This window comes from Camarhynchus parvulus, chromosome 4, assembly GCF_901933205.1.
Source record: "Camarhynchus parvulus chromosome 4, STF_HiC, whole genome shotgun sequence".
NCBI classification, from domain to species: Eukaryota; Metazoa; Chordata; class Aves; order Passeriformes; family Thraupidae; genus Camarhynchus; species Camarhynchus parvulus.
Window position 1 is genome coordinate 28,492,651 of NC_044574.1, and position 16,205 is coordinate 28,508,855.

Sequence of the window (16,205 nt, forward strand, 5' to 3'; positions counted from 1 at the left end):
TTCAACAGTGCTGTTTGGTATTGCTTAGTACTATTAACTGTCTGAAGAACAAAAGTTTGAAACAAAAATACAAAGGATAAAACTTCTGGGAAAATTTATTGATCCTGGGTTTGAATTAAGGAATATTGCCAACAATGACCCAATGAAGGTAATTCTTGACCTATAGAAAGTGAAACTGAGCAGTAGGTCATCACAGTGCAGCAGAAGCCCATTCAAGAACCCTCTATGATGCTTCACATTGTTTACAAAGCTAGATGTTAATTTAGATAGATTTTGTAATAATTTAATGCTTATCTCACTGTAAAATATAAATTAATGAGAAGTAGGGCAAATGTTTAGGTTAGTTTATTTTTGGAAGCTTTGTGTCTAGTCTCACAGAACTGTGTGACTTTAAAACTGATAAAGCAGAAAATGATGATGAACCGGTAAGCTCTCTTATAATTAGACTGTCTAACATTTTCCCTCAATTAGAATTCTTGTCTTTTTTTTTTCCAGAAAAACTTTTTTTTTCCATATTAAACTGCTTGTAGCAGGCTTTCAAAATAGAGAGAGACTTTCTTTTTTCTCGTGAAATTACATTCAGATTTGGCTGTGCTACACATTTTTCAAGATACGTTTTACCTTTTCTTGCTTCCCTCCTCAAGAAAAAACGACACTTTACAAGTACTAGACTTACACAAACCCAGTACTAGGATTGATACCTCTGAAAGCTGCATCGGGAAGAACTGAGTCTTGGAGCTAGGGGGAGAATGGAAAGGGAAGGAAGGATACTTGAATGTGGAACTGTGGCTGTGAAGACCTGTCAGAGCAGCTTCCCTTCTGGGGCTTAGGACAGGGCACATAAACATCCCAGTTACAAGAATACAAGGGCAGAAGCACACAACCAGGCCTCTCTGGTCCTACATCTTGCCCCTCAGACTTCCAGGACATGGGAGGGGATCCCTGTTTTTCCCAGACTGGAAGGAAGAAATAAGGAGAGAAACATGGGGCTATGCAGCAATAGCAGCCACCACACAAGCCCAGGCAGTGAACCCCAAGCCATTAGGAGCGAAGGACTATGGCAAAAGCAGGCCTAAGTAAGACACTGCTGCGCAGGACACTTGGTGACATCTCTGTATGGCCAAAGCAAGCACTGCAACTGACCCAGGCGTGACATTTCTGTTGCCTGCACCAATTCCTCCATTCTGACAATTCATTGCACCATATTTGACTGCCACCTTGCAATAAATAGAAAAGCTTTGGAAGGAAGGAAGTTGCAGAGAACACAGGACAGCTCACAAATGCTGTGCCAGGAAAGTTTCTGAGAGGGCAGCCCAGGCATTACAGTCCCACCATCGCGCCAGTGGAATTTAATTTTTGCTAATGTTCTACATGGGATGCAAATTTTTCTTAAAAAAAAAAGGCAAAACATTAGCTTATGAACAAAAACAAAGATGAAAGACTGTTTCATTACATTTTTTACATAGCAGGAGTATGTGAGCAATGGAGATCAAGCAGAAATATTTATTTTGTTATCATTATTTTATCTTCATTGGTCTGTGACCCCAGTCAGCAAACTTTGTGTAAGGAAGTCTAAGTGAACAGGGTCTGTTTCCTATAAACTCATCTCACATCTCCTGGTCTGGCTTGCATACAGCTCTTTCAGTAACTCCATACCAATCTCTGACACAGAATGTTGTTTACAAATAATTTGAGATAAAACATAAGCCTCTAGTTCTTCACTCAACTATTTATTTTAAAAGATCTCCAGCTTTTAAAATGCAATCCTTCATTTCTTATTTCCTGGACACAGACCACCTTTTGGATTTCACTGAAGCAGAAGCTTACCTTGTCTGCAGTTTCTATGTAAGCAACATTTGCAGTACAGGGTTTTAGACCATGCTAAACCCTGCTGTTGTAGAGTAGAAATATAAGGATTGTTTTTTGTAGGGTATTAATCTAGTCAATATCAGATGCATTTTTTTTCTGATTTCTTTAATATTTAAAATCAAATGCTTAAACCAGTTTGAACTTATAGCTATTTAAAAATATTTACAACTTTATTCTAAAAATCAGAAATAGCATAGTACTCATAAGAGAAGTATGTATTCAGAATGAAATAATAAAACAATTTAAATGTTTTCTACACTTTTTAATGGTCAGGTTTGCATGTGTAGGCATGTGTTGTACTTATAAATGTGAACACAGACTATTAAATATAGGTGTTGCTGATTTATGTACAGATAAACACAAACACATCCCAATGTTGTCCTTTCACAGGATACTTGTCCTTTTCTTTGATGAGATCTTACTGTTGGTTTCCAGCCATGAATCAGTGGACAGAAATAGAGGCAAACAGTACTAAGTCCAACATACAAACATTCCTTCCAGCATACCCTACCACACAAGATTTTAAAATTGCTGCCCAGCTATACATCAAACAGCACACAACTGCTAACACCTCCCTGATAAGCTTGAGGAACCGACTCCTGTTGAAGCATCTGTTAGGAGAGATTCCAAGAACATAAAGTGATTGGGAACCAGATATTAGAATTGCATAACAATACTTAAACGAAATATTACTGAACTTGTAACTCTGAAAGGTGTCCAAGCAATCCTCTTTGCACTAAGGAACGAAAGGGGATTCACATGCAGAGAGGGCAAATCTGGGGAACTGCAGAAGGGACATTCTTCCAAGCTAATGGCAGATGCCTTTGGGGTCAGAGATGAGTTTTACTCGAGAGAGAGCCACAGAGCCAAAAGGGATCCTGAGCAGGGACTGGAGTCGGGGCACAGGGGAAGTACTGCATCTCTAGGATAAGAGATTTTTTCCAATCTTCCTCTCTCTGATTATTAAAAGGAAGACAAAGCAGAGGAATTTCTGGCCCTCAAACCCCCATCTCCCTACTAGGCCTCATGAATGGTGTCTCCACAGAGTGAGAAGGTGGCAGAAATGGGGAAGCTCTCTGCACACTTAGCCTTGGGTTGCTGTGAGCAATGACTGGATGAAACAAAAGCTGGTTTAAAGTCAAATGAAAAAAAGATGACTTGGTTGTGAACTACATAGATGCAAACCTGATTTCCATACGCAGTTAATTGGCTAAAAAAATCTAACTAATACCGAAAATATAAATTAACAAAAACCAGAAACTAAATATAAAACCAGAAGGGAGAATATGTGACCGATTTTTTTTAATATAAAGAGAGAGAGATTCATAATAGTTTTGTGAAGGCAGGTATTAAAAACTGTGTTTTTTAGATTATTCAGAACAAGAAAAGAAGTAAAATGATAAAATTTGCTGTTGCCAAATTGAAATGGAGAACTAGGAGATTAAACTGCATATGAAACTCTCTGTACTAAATAAAATGGCATACAGTGATTAAAATATACTTCTAATTATAAATGAATATTAAAAGTCTCTGTTATATCATCTATCAATCCAGAAAACAAACCCAAAACTAAATCAGTGCGGCTGTTAATCTGCAACTGAATTTCAAGCTCAGTGATAATGAAAAGATATGTAGCACAATAGGCAAAGGAGAGACTGAGTATACAGTGGCATCACAAAAAATATTTTCTGAATTCTTGTTATGCAATGAATGGAAAACTGCATAAAATGGTGGCAATTCCATCTCAAAACCAGAAATAGAACACATACAGCAAAAAACAACAGAAAGGATTAAAAAGTGTGGTATAGCTTCTGTCTGAAGGGCCATGAAATACATGAGGGTTTCCTATCTGGGAAAGAGAGAATTTAGAACCATATAAAAATCAACAGTATCATGAAGAAGGAGAACATTTATTCATTGTGCCTCATACAGCAGGAATTTGCAGAAGTGCAAAGTAGAAATAGAAAGCAGAAATATTAAAATACACCAAAGAATATTTTCTTTGCTTGTCCATGTAAGTAAATAGAAGATATAATATATAATAAATCTACATCATACTGCAAAACATTTCATTTTTTTCTGTTTGTTTCTTGTTTGTTATTTCTGATATAAGAAATACAACACAAGAAATTAATCAAGCCATGTACCTGAAATCATTTTTCTGACTTGATAAGGATTTCCTTTTTCTTTCAGGTATTAATTTCATTATACCTTTTGCAAACTATTTTCTTTTCTTCTTCACAGATTCTGACATATGTCATATATGCTTATTACAGTTTACTGTCACTGGAAAATGTCTAACACACTTAAGTTTGTAAACATCCTTCCTTTGGAATATATTTAACATGTTACAAAAACTGATATTGTCCAACAGCATTATAAGACCTCAGTACATTAGACAACACAAAATGTAAAGTCAAGCTGGCAAGTTATTCATTCAGAGACTTCAAAAGTCTTACCTGTTTTGGAAAATATTGGCTCCTAAGATACAAGCCCAAACTTTGTCAATATGCCTTAATGTATGGCTTTAAAACATAAAACATCATGGAGTTCTTTTATTTTCTCTTCCTCAAAAAGCACCTGCATTACCAGTGTTCATCATCATACAATGAAGAGCTTTTACTTGTAGCCAACATGTGATTACAGTGGGTTTTAGCTTGGTTGTATTTGTATTTGGTTCATTTCCAGTGCTGAGCCTCAGATTAGCCAAAGCTCTTCCTCAAGGATGAGAAAGGGGAAATGACTGGATCCAAACTGATCCACAGTTATCCAGGCTTACTAAAGATCTATATAGTTTGCACCCAATTTAATTATCAAATCAAAACCAATTAAACACTGCATTTAAAGTATCCAACTTTATGTTTCTGTTCTATTTTGAATAGCCAACAGAGAAATATTATTTTCTCAAGTATTTATAGCACAATGGTACCACTTTACTGTAATTTTGTTAGTGGCAGGTTAGTAATAATCCTCATTAAAGTCTTTTAATAGTTATGAACATCCATCCCCTTTACCACAGTATCATTCCAAAGTGAAAACAGCCATCAAATTTATAACTGCCCACTAAAAAGTAAAAAGGTTTTAAGCAAAAAAATAGTTTTTAGCATAGACTTTTTAAGAAGAAAATTAGATCCATCTAGCAATTTGGATCTGTGAGTCTGCTGGTCTTCAAAGTTTAGTAGTGTGAAGGTTATTATAGGTACTATCCTAATTCCATAATTTAAATTTCTGGTTTCTTTGTAATAAAAGTAATTTAAGGTGCAAAGATTTAAAGTCATCTTTTTCCATAGGAGGTTTATGTGGAAAATTCATCGCTCTGCCAATCTTCCCCCCAAATCATTTTGGCCCGCTATTCCCAGAAAATAGAAAAGATAACATAATTTATAGATTTCTTACACCTCCTCTCACTCCCTGGTTGAACTGGAAGCATCTTGAAAAGACATTAAATGAGAAAAGGTCATCCCATGGGACATGGCAACTGAGAAAACTGTGGCTATCATTTTTGGTTCTGAATTAAGGAAATGTTTTTCCACAAATATGTTCCCCCTCTCCCAAATAGAAGAAATTTCATTTTCTTGCCCCCTTAAGTGAAAAATGAATCATTTAGCTACAGGAGGTCTTTTTGAAAACAATATAAATTAATCAGATTGTATTCCTGTTGCCTTTTAGACTTAAGGTTCTTATATGTTGTTTCTATTTAAAAGGAAGTTGCTGGTGTTCGTTACAGCCATGAGCTATGAAACCTCTGTAGAATGAGGCACTACAGACAATGACTTTTGGCAACCAGCCTCCTTACTGAATAGTAGGGATCCTGTTTTCATTCCTAGTGTAGACACTAAAAAATATTTTTGGCATTATTTTGCCTATACTTTGTACTTAAAGAGCTGAAAATTATTTTCTCCCACTGAGAAAGACAAACATTTTATCACAGACAGTCTACAGTGAACGACTACTGAGGAGACTGTGCTTTTTGGTGGGAATGAGCCATTAGCAGAATCATTCAGAAACCCATTTTGTTTGCACCTGAGAAAAAGTACTGAGAGCAAACTGAGCAAGTATTTATGGAATGTAGCTGAAGATGTGAAAAGCAAAAATTATTCAAAATGGCAGCTGTACCATGATTTCTTTGAAACTAGAGAGAGAAATAACATATAATGTACACTGAGTGCTTTGTAAATGCACTGGAGGGCCTAATTAAATCCACTTCCTCCAAGGAAGGGAAAGTAAAAATTTAATTTATCCTCCAGGTTGGTGAAACTGGGAGGGAAAAGTCAGCATTCAAACCTAACCCTGAAATCGATTATTTTTCATTATATTATTCCGATTTTTGAATTCAGGAAACCTGTTTGTCAGAGGGCTTTTACAGAGTATGTGTTTCTCACCTCTATATCCCCTTTCTCTCTGACTTTCATAGGCATCATGTGAATACATCTGCTACAGTATTTTCCAGAGTGCCTCAATTCCAAACTCATCAGCTGGTCTCCTGATTTTATAATGATATTCTTCTACTCAGCATCTGTAGCTGGCCTGGAAAGATATGCTCACCCCTGGAAATTGCTGTTTCTGAGCACATAACTACAGGAAAAATAAAACAGATGACTTGTGAGCTCACATGGAGATTTTCCCTTGATTTTAAAACTAATTCAGATCTATTTCCTTTACCGCCTACCAATTCTCTCACAACATGCAAAAGCTTTTAAAAAAATCTTTATATCCAGTATGGTATACCCAATTAAGCTGACAGTGACTCAATGTGTGGAAGCTGTCAGTGACATCTGCACATAGGTATTTGATGGTACTAGAGTGTAAAATTGTTTCTGTATATGGAATCCTCAAAACCCAGGTTTTGCTGTGGAGGATATAACTCTTAGAAACTGTCCTTTCAGAAAAAGCTTCTCATTGTAGTCATTATTGAAAGCTATCAACTTTCTCTGATAAAACAGCCTCAACTGAAGATAAACAATTCAAACAAAATGAAAAGGGATATCTCCAATTTAGCTGCAGACAAAAAAAATGTGTAATGAATTTAACAGTACAACTTCTAGTGTGTTGAGCCTCTCAGGACTGCTAAGAACTGGATTGTTAAGTGCTCCAGACTGAAAAAGTGAATCCAAAGTAAGTTCTCCTTGTCCTTTACATGTCTGTGTCATTTACGAGAAAATTCATGAGCAGGTCAAAAAAGGTTCATATTTTGTGATAGTCTTAGCAAAGATGCTAGTAATACAATATTAAGGTTATGAAAGCTCGTTAATAAGGTGTAGTTAAACAGCTTTAATAATGTAACACCAATTGCTTTGGCCTGGCATATTTGTCACTGGTTCCTCTTGCCCCTTCCATCTTTTAGCTCCTTTAGAAGAACAACACAGGGCAACAATCCTCCATTCTACTCCAGATTTTCCTCACTTCTTAGTCTAATGATGTTTATTTCAAATTCATCACCGACTCCCTTTTATCTCAAAACCTTTTATCACTAGGTGAAGTTTCCACAAGTACCACGATGTTCAACTTGGAGTAAATAAATAAATAAATAAATAAATAAATAAATAAATGTTCAACATTTATTTGTTCTAACATTAAAGACTATTTCTAGTGGTTTAATCCTATTGTGAAACTCTCACCAATAAGACCTATCTACCCAGAAACTCTACAGCTGATAGAGAGTGAGCAAGAGGGTGGGAGAACCAATGGAAATTCAGAGGTAAGAAAATTGATTATAAAATTTCCTAAAGTTCAAGGGCATTTCATCTAAAGCTAATAGATTTTGACACAGGGCACAATGGAATAACCATCAGGAAGTATCACAAATCACTGTAAGAAAAAGAAGAGCCTAGAAGAAAGTGAAGGCTAGAAGTAAAGAGCACACAGTATGAGTGAAATTGGTTCTAAGGATACACACAGCCTAAGCAAACTCTGTATTTGGGATGTGACTGATGTAAAACACACCAAAGATAAAACTCTGGGCATTACTAATCTCAACATAGGTGATTTTTCTCATTAAAGGGAAACAAGCAACTATGGTGATGATGGATTTGAAATCATCTACCGAGAGACTCTTCTTAAATAAATAATACCTGAAAGTGTCAACAAATATCAATGGTGAAATATTAAACATAGTGAAGTTCAATATCAGTAGTTATTACAATGAAATAATGTTCACATATGACATACATAGGATTTACATGTAAAAATTCTAGATAATTTTTGTTTGAGGTATAATTTATGCATGTATGCACGTATGCATTTGTGTACATGTATATATACATAAGCATACACACATATATTAAAAATACACCTGTGTATCCAGCCAGTCTTAAAGTCTTTACTAAGAATTCACAGTGATCATCTTTGGATGACATATTTAAAGCCCTAGTGGACAAGGACCTAAGCAACTGGCTCTAGTTGAGCCCACTTTGAATAACATGTTGGATCAGAGACCTCCAGAGGCTCTCTCCAAATAGGAAAGAAATCAAGATCTGACACTTCTGGATATGCTATTTCAATTGCTCTGGCCCTTATGTTACTCTGGTTTTGTCTTTTTGCTTTTAATTTTGTAAAAAGAACAGAAGACCAACAACCCACCCTACTTTATTTTTTTCTCCAGACAAAAAAATAATGGAAAATTGAAGCAGATGAATAAAAGAAAAAAGGAGAATACTGTAAAATATAGCTTCTTTTTGAGAAAAGAGGAAAACATTTGTAAATTCTCTTCCTCCTTCTGCTACTGCTGTCCTCGGGGAAGCTTTATAACAAAGAAGATACATTCCAGCAACAAAATTCATGTTAAGAACAACAGAAAACTATTATATAAAATGTGGCTTAATACTTCTGACAATCAAGAAAAATAAAATTAAGTAACTTTTGAGACTTAACGAAAAAGCCAAAAGGGGAATCATTCCATTGCTCCATCACCTAAGGAAAAATTTTTGAATTGATTTAAAGCCCAGCACTTTAAAAGAATTACTATGAGCCTTGTCTACTTAAAAACTACATAAACAGGCTGTTGTCTTTACTTTTAATTTTCTTTTAGGAGGGGCTGCTTTGTGTTACAGAGGTGTTTGTGAATTAGGCCTAAATATACAAATTTTTTTTCCCAATGTTCTGAGTATGGAATTTGACATGAAGGTCAACAGGTACAAGTTAAAAAGAAAATTAGTTTTCAGGCACATAAATTTATGTGAAGAAAAGCTATTTGAATAATTCCTATTACATGGATGTAACCATTTGCATTAATTTTTCTCAAGGCTGCAGACATAAATTCATTACTCCCTTCAAGGGAGTCATTTGATCCAACTACTTGGGCTATTTTCTTGTTTCACATAAAGAACTTTAAGATTCCTGAAAGAAATACAAAAAGGTCAAAAAACTCTAGATGCTCATTTTCCATGTTCATTATTGCTATATATCTATAAAATAATTTTCAGAGGTTTTTTAGACTGTAACTTTTCTGTGAATCCTTTTTCTTGAACAAACGTATCTTAAAAATCTAAACAAGGTAAGCATAACAGAGAAATCAGACTAAGTAGAACCAGAAGTTGAATAGTGATTTGTCTCCAGGACTTTCATTTAAACCTTCTAAATCAAAAATGCAGGCATTTATCAATGTTATATTTTCTTATGGTCTACAAGAAACTTCAGAGTTTAATGAGAAAATACTTTCTGGGTTCTCTTCTGTTGTCCACCCTGTAGTTCAATGCCTCAGGTGTCAAGTATTTGCATCTGCAAGTGAGGTCACATGAGGTCATTATATGCTTTAAACCCCAGAAGTGGTGCTGCAGAAAATAACTGCTTAATAGGGAAAATTTTCTCCTGTTTAACTGGAGCACTCACTAATACTAAATACGTGCACTTATACTTGCAGCAGCAAGCATGGGAACACAGTGCAGTAAAAGCCACTAAAGCCAAATCCTTTGAGACATCAATGTTCCAGCAGAAATTTCACAAGGATGACAAAAAGACTCAGTCAAATTCCTCTCAGCTTCCCAGTCCCACCACTTTCAGATCACAGCTCTTCCAAACCAGAACACCGGAGAAGACTTGTCCATAAGCAAATATGAGATTGTGATATTAAAATTCACCCCAGAATATACTTAGTAACAATTTACAGCCTATTGGTTGTTTCCTGTCCAGTTCAGATGCATTCCCTTTACAACTCAGAGCCAATTCTGACCACCCTGAACAATTTTCTTCCTCCAAATGGCAGTAAAGTGTACAATTCTCAGTCTATTGCAGAGGAGATATTTGACCCCATTCTGGAATATCCTTATGTCCTTTCACACCACAAAGTCATTTCCTTTCACAACAATCATTTGGAAGAATACTAAAAGCAAAGTTAAAATATTCGTGAAATAGATGAACAGATGACTTCTCTTTAGTTATCAATCTGACCAACAACTACATGGAGTGCCACTGCGAGAAAGAGAGAAAGAGAGAGAGAGAAAAAGAGAGAGAGAGAGAGAAAGAAAGAAAGAGAGAGAGAGAAAGAAAGAAAGAGAGAAAAAAGAAAGAAAAAAGAGAGAAAAAAGAAAGAAAGAAAGAAAGAAAGAAAGAAAGAAAGAAAGAAAGAAAGAAAGAAAGAAAGAAAGAAAGAAAGAAAGAAAGAAAGAAAAAAAAGAAAAGAAAGAAAGAAAGAAAAGAAAGAAAGAAAGAAAGAAAGAAAGAAAGAAAGAAAGAAAGAAAGAAAGAAAGAAAGAAAGAAAGAAAGAAAGAAAGAAAGAAAGAAAGAAAAGAAAGAAAAGAAAGAAAGAAAGATTCAGATTACTTATAAGCAACAATTTTCAGGAAGACAAAGAATACTATATAGATTGACATAAAAAAATGCTTCTCATATCCAGAAAAAATTAATAATTAAATCCCAACTTTACATAAATTATAAATGCATTCACATATCAGTGAAAGATACTATCCTGATTTTCTCCCTAAACTCCTTAACAGCAGACTCTTGTTATTTTTATTAGTTACATGTTTACTAGGTTAAGAAGAAAAAAGAGTGAATCCATGCATCCTCCCAAAAATTATAGTCAGCTGACATTTACTGAATCTTACTTTACCTCTTCTAAATGCTAGCACAGCATACAGCAACTTTTGTATCTAATAATGCATTACTAAAAATCTAATTTAGCTAAAGCTCACAAATAAACCTTAGAATTTCAGATTTAGAGTATACACCTTTAAGACTGTATTGTCACTTCTATTACGAATTTCATCTAGGACTGAGAAAAGGCTAGAGACCTAGCCCAGCAAGGTATAACTGATATATCTACCTAAAATACTCCTCATCATCATTACTGCTGCAGTGGAGAGAGGGGAAGGTGGGGAGAGAGAAAAAAACATAGCCCTAAATGCCCTCCCTGTTGTTAAATGAGGTGAAAAAACCCAAGTCACTCACACCTAACTTTCCTATTTAATGTACATTAAAAAATATGCAAGCAATACCATACAGCTCTATTTATAGAAAAATGCAAATAAAGTTCAGCAAGCATATTTTTGAAAGACGAAGAAAAACACACAGAAATTTTTTTATAGGTCTGGCATATTTGATAAACAGAGTTGTTACAGTTTACAACTAAATGTATATTTTTAAAGATTATAAATTTTTTTACCTCTCTTTCTAGTGCTGAGATCCTGAACGCAGAACACTCCAGTGCTGGATACTGCTTGTTTCTTTCCTGAGGTTTTTCTTACCTTCTTTTATTTTTTCCTTTTTTTTTTTTTTTTTTTTTAAATTTTTTTGATAGTTGAAAGTACAGAGAGATTCCAAGACAGCCTTACCTAGATGAAGAGAATCAGGAATTCAGACATGACCTCCCTAAAATCTTTGGCCATTAGAAGAAGAAAAAAGCCCAAACAACAAAACGAAGAAGCAAACAAACAAACAAAAGAGCCTAGTCCCAGCTAGCTCCTGCTAGCATAAAAGTTCAGATTTCGCTACTGAGATCATTGCTCTATTCTGAGCAGTTTTGCTCAATGTGTGATTCTAACAAAAACACCCTCTGCAGCTGGAGGGAGCCTTAGCTAAGCACGAGCCTGTCAAGCTTTTCCCAGTGACTTCTGTCTACTAAATTCAGACTGATGTTTTGTGAAAGGGGGCCTCAACAACCAGGCCCAGATTGCCTGAAAAGTATTTCCTGCCTTTGAGAGAGAGAGGGAGAGAGACAGCGAGCCTGCCTGCCTGCGCCAGGGAGAGAGCGCAGAAATGGAGGGAAAAGAAAACGTCAAGACAGAGTGTTTCAAGGCAGTCAGCTTTATACACTGCTGGGCTATTTCTGCCAAAGAAAAAAATCTGTACTACAGCTACATAATGTAAAATGTATTTAAACCTCTCCCTCCTGGATTTTTCTTTTAAAAAATACTTTATGCTTCTCTAATGCTCATGCAAAGGTAGCAGTTACCCAGAACAACACGAGAACATTTCTGAAACACCTGGTCTTTGACGTCAGGTAGTGAGAAACATGGTCTAAACTTAACACATCACAGTGACAAAAGGTCTAGTACTATTCTGTCGAACAAATATCCACAGTTAGGTAGATTCCATTAAAAGAAAAATGCTAAAATTGCATTCCTACTCAAGAGAATAAGCTGGATCTTAGAAAACAAATGCTACAGTTTAAACACAGTCATGTTGCAGGCAGTGGAAAATGTTGCTTTACCTCTTTTGAGAATCCTCCAGAGTCACACAAATCCAGCTCTGCAAAAGCAAAAGGACAGACTCCATCTTGATCATATTAGTATTTTGCTGACATAAAACACTTGTAACTACTTCGTTCCAGTTTGACAGGGTGCCTGAATCATGTCTTCAGAGTAACCCACAGCATCTACATCCTTTGCTCTATACAAATTCAGTGAATATCGTCTGTTTATCTTTTCTGCTTTCTTCTGCCTTCTCTGAACGACTTCCTCTTAGCTGTTCCAGCCTGAGAACTTGGATTACCATTTGGTTTTGATTAAAACCAGACGGACAGCTCCGTGGAAGTTTGAGGGTAAGCTAATGGAAATTACTAGTATGGCTTTAATTAGTGTATTTATTAGTAATAAATATTAGCTATTCACATAACAAATTCTACTAATAAACACATGCAAACCCCCATTTTTGGCCACTGGTTTCCTATTTAGGTGAAATAACTTACTTAGTATTTATTTTATTTAAGTCAGAGTGACTCATAATAGTAATCAACATGTACAATTTTTTTTACACTTAAGACAGAAAGTAGTGCTGTTGCTAAGTTTATTCATCTTACCAGGTGAGTCAGTCATCACTTACTCTCTGATGACACCTTCAGCTGGTGTAAACCTTCTTTATTGATTATTGGTCTGAGTAAATGATTTTATGGTTATTGATCAGGTTATTCATTGGAAACTTTGGCCTTTTTCTGGCTTTGAGAGGGAGCTACACAGGTAACATATTGCAGATGTTTTTGTACACAAAATAATGTCTGGACTTTTACTGACCAGAAAGTCTGCACTCAGCAGGCCTGCCACAATTGGGACAGGATATTTATTCTGAAAGGAGATAGATCTTCTTAATTACTAACTGCTGATACATGAGTTTCTACCAGCCTCCAAGAACTGCTTTTAACTGTTTATATAACGCCTCATTAGCTCAATTATATCTTTTCAAGGGCATTTCTTAAGTCAAAGAAAAGCCAGACCTGTAGGGCTGTCTCCAGCTCCCACTAATATGGCCATATCTGGAGCTAATTTGTCAAGCTTTAGGTTCTGAGCATGTGGAACTTTGTGCTGAAATCTGCTAAATTTGCTGAATGTGGTCTTCGTTGTCACACATGTAATTTTATATATGCAGTTTTCAGCATTAAAATTACAGTATTAGCTTTAAAAGTTAGTTGCAAAGTTATGCAGGCCCAAATGGAAGTGGGTTTGAAATTTTTCCCAGTAGCTTTCATGTACATGGATAGTGGAGGTAGACAGCCTTAAGTGGAATGACTTCCCAGCCTAACCTCTGCATCTTCAAAGGCGGAGGTCTTTGAAGCCCATAAAAGGAAACAGCACATGTGCTGGTAAACTCAGAACAGCCAGAAGCACAGCCCCAGAGGTAAATAACTTTTCAGGATTATTTTTAACTACATTTGGCTACTCTCAGTTCTGAATCCATAACTTTTACTCCACTGTGAAGTGTGATTTATACTATTTCCCTGCAAGATTTCACTTTGGAATTTAGTGAATAAGTTACAAGCTGTGAAGGGGCACATTTTATTTGCAATTATGCAATTGCACAAATTGCACAATTTTAAAATTTATGTTTATGGGAATAAAAATAAAACAAAAAGCCTTTAGTTTTCTTGCAGTTAAAATTTACTAAAAGTGTTTGGCTTTCTAATACCAAAAAAAGTGATGAAAATATGAAACACACTGTTCCAAAAAAGTAAACAAATATTTCAAGACAGAATTTAAATTATTTTTTTAAGAATTATTTTTCTTTAGCTAAACTTTATTTATTTAATATTCCGTCATAAACCTTTGGTTTTAATTAAATAAGGTGTTCTCTCTTTTATTGCAAAAGTCAGTCACAAGGAATAAGACATTGAAAAACTTGTAAGTGGGGACATATTTAAAAGGTATGAAATTATTAGAACATGATCTGCTATGTGAAACATTTTCAAAAAGAAAACTTATTTCAATTATTCTAGGGCTTGACAAAGAGCTGGAAAAGAGAAAAGACCATTATAGACATTGTCTGTGAATTTCCTGTCTAAGAAAACTGAAGGCAGACTGTCTCCAAAATATCTTTTCCTGCTATCACATCTGCAGAAAGGAGGGGAGTAACTAGAGTTTGAATACTTATTCAAAAGCTGCTTTAATAAAACTTTACAATGGTGGAATAGAAAGAATATGTGAAATCAGAACATTTAAGTCTGAAATCTTGATAATTCTGTTTGATCTTGAACAATAAACAGAATGGAAAAAATTAGTAGAAGAATGGAGTACTAATGAGAAACAAGGAAATTCACAAATAAGACCAGTTAATAGCACTTCCACTGTGGTCAGACTGACTATACTAAAATCATAGAATTTATCTCTTTGCTATTTCTAAGTTTAAGCCAAACACAAAGGTGGTCTTTTTTCTTAGCACATCTGTAACTCAGAAAACCATATGTCTCAAAGCTAGGCTATATAAATCAGGTATTCAAAGAACTCCAACGTTCATTTAGGTAATGTTAGTTGAAGAGTTGTAATATTCTATTCTTATTATGACTACATTTTATTTCTAAATAAGAAAAATGTAGAAAAAATCACACATATATAATATTTTTTATTCACAAACATTAAACATTTTGTCATACTAGTGTAAGCTGAGTACACTCCATGACATATTGTGGAAAGAGAAACTAATAGTATGTTATTTCCATGATCCTATATAAAGTGAACTACCAAAACAATTAAAAAACTAAGAAGAATTCAAAGTAGTCAAGCAATTTCTGTTGTAGCAGTACACAGACATTAATATAATGCAGATGTGGATATTTTCAGACATTCTTTAGTTGTCTGAAGATCTGATGGTCTTTTCTAGACCTCGAACTACACATGGTGGTGGTAGGATCTTCCATAATTTAGTTGTTTCCCAGTCAAATCCCTACATAAAGCAATGAGAATTTATCCAGATCTTGCAGTTGGTTTACAGGAAATTATTAATGTAATATAGCTATGGTTTACTGAATGCAAAATTCAAGTAACTTATGTGAAACAGTATCATTAGGGTTTGTGGACAGACCAATGTGTTTTTATGCTTAAAAAGCAGTCCTGCTGGGAAAGTCAAGGGCTAAATAAGAAAAAGAAGAAGAACACCTGAGGTCTTACTCTTATTTGTCTTAAGAAATCGAAGTTGCCATATCCCTTACAGAAAAACACGAAAGCTTTCACTAGCATCTTACTTTTTTCTTAAAGAGCATCTTTAACCTGATATATTTCCCCTAAGAATTGAAGGACAGGAAAAAAAACAACCCTATTTTGTCTAAATACACCTGGAACTGCTGAAAGTACTGCAAGACGGAGACAAACACCTCTATTTTTAAAACTATTTTCAAAACTGCCATGTTTGCTTTTGTTTCACAGTGAACTTAGGTGATTTCATGAGGTATTCCATACTTTCACATTTCATTGGTATCAAGTATATGATTTTGTTCTTGCCAAGACATTTTATGACGATGTTTTGGATTTGATGAAATCATTATAAAACACAAGAGGGAGGAAGTGGAAGGAAAGAGAAGCATCCATCAGCCACACACAGACTAGTAGAACAGAATGGCTGGGATCGGGCATAGGAGAAACATGGATTTCACGTACTAGCCCTGTTCAGGGACATGACCATGTTTCCTATATCCTTG

General features: G+C 35.2%; 1 protein-coding gene across 6 annotated transcripts in view; it reads right to left on the reverse strand.

The window, feature by feature from the left end:
* DLC1 (DLC1 Rho GTPase activating protein) overlaps positions 1–12,757 on the reverse strand; it is a 214,528-nt gene extending 201,771 nt beyond the window's left edge. For 3 of the 6 annotated variants that reach the window (XM_030946885.1, XM_030946880.1, XM_030946888.1), the window contains exon 1: positions 11,469–11,592. The gene's annotated coding sequence lies outside the window, so the exon portion shown is untranslated. Of the gene's footprint in view, positions 1–11,468; positions 11,593–11,637; positions 12,139–12,515 lie in introns of those variants that run through there. The other 3 variants (XM_030946884.1, XM_030946881.1, XM_030946882.1) reach the window with 2 other exon arrangements.
* Between the last annotated feature and the right edge of the window lie 3,448 nt (positions 12,758–16,205).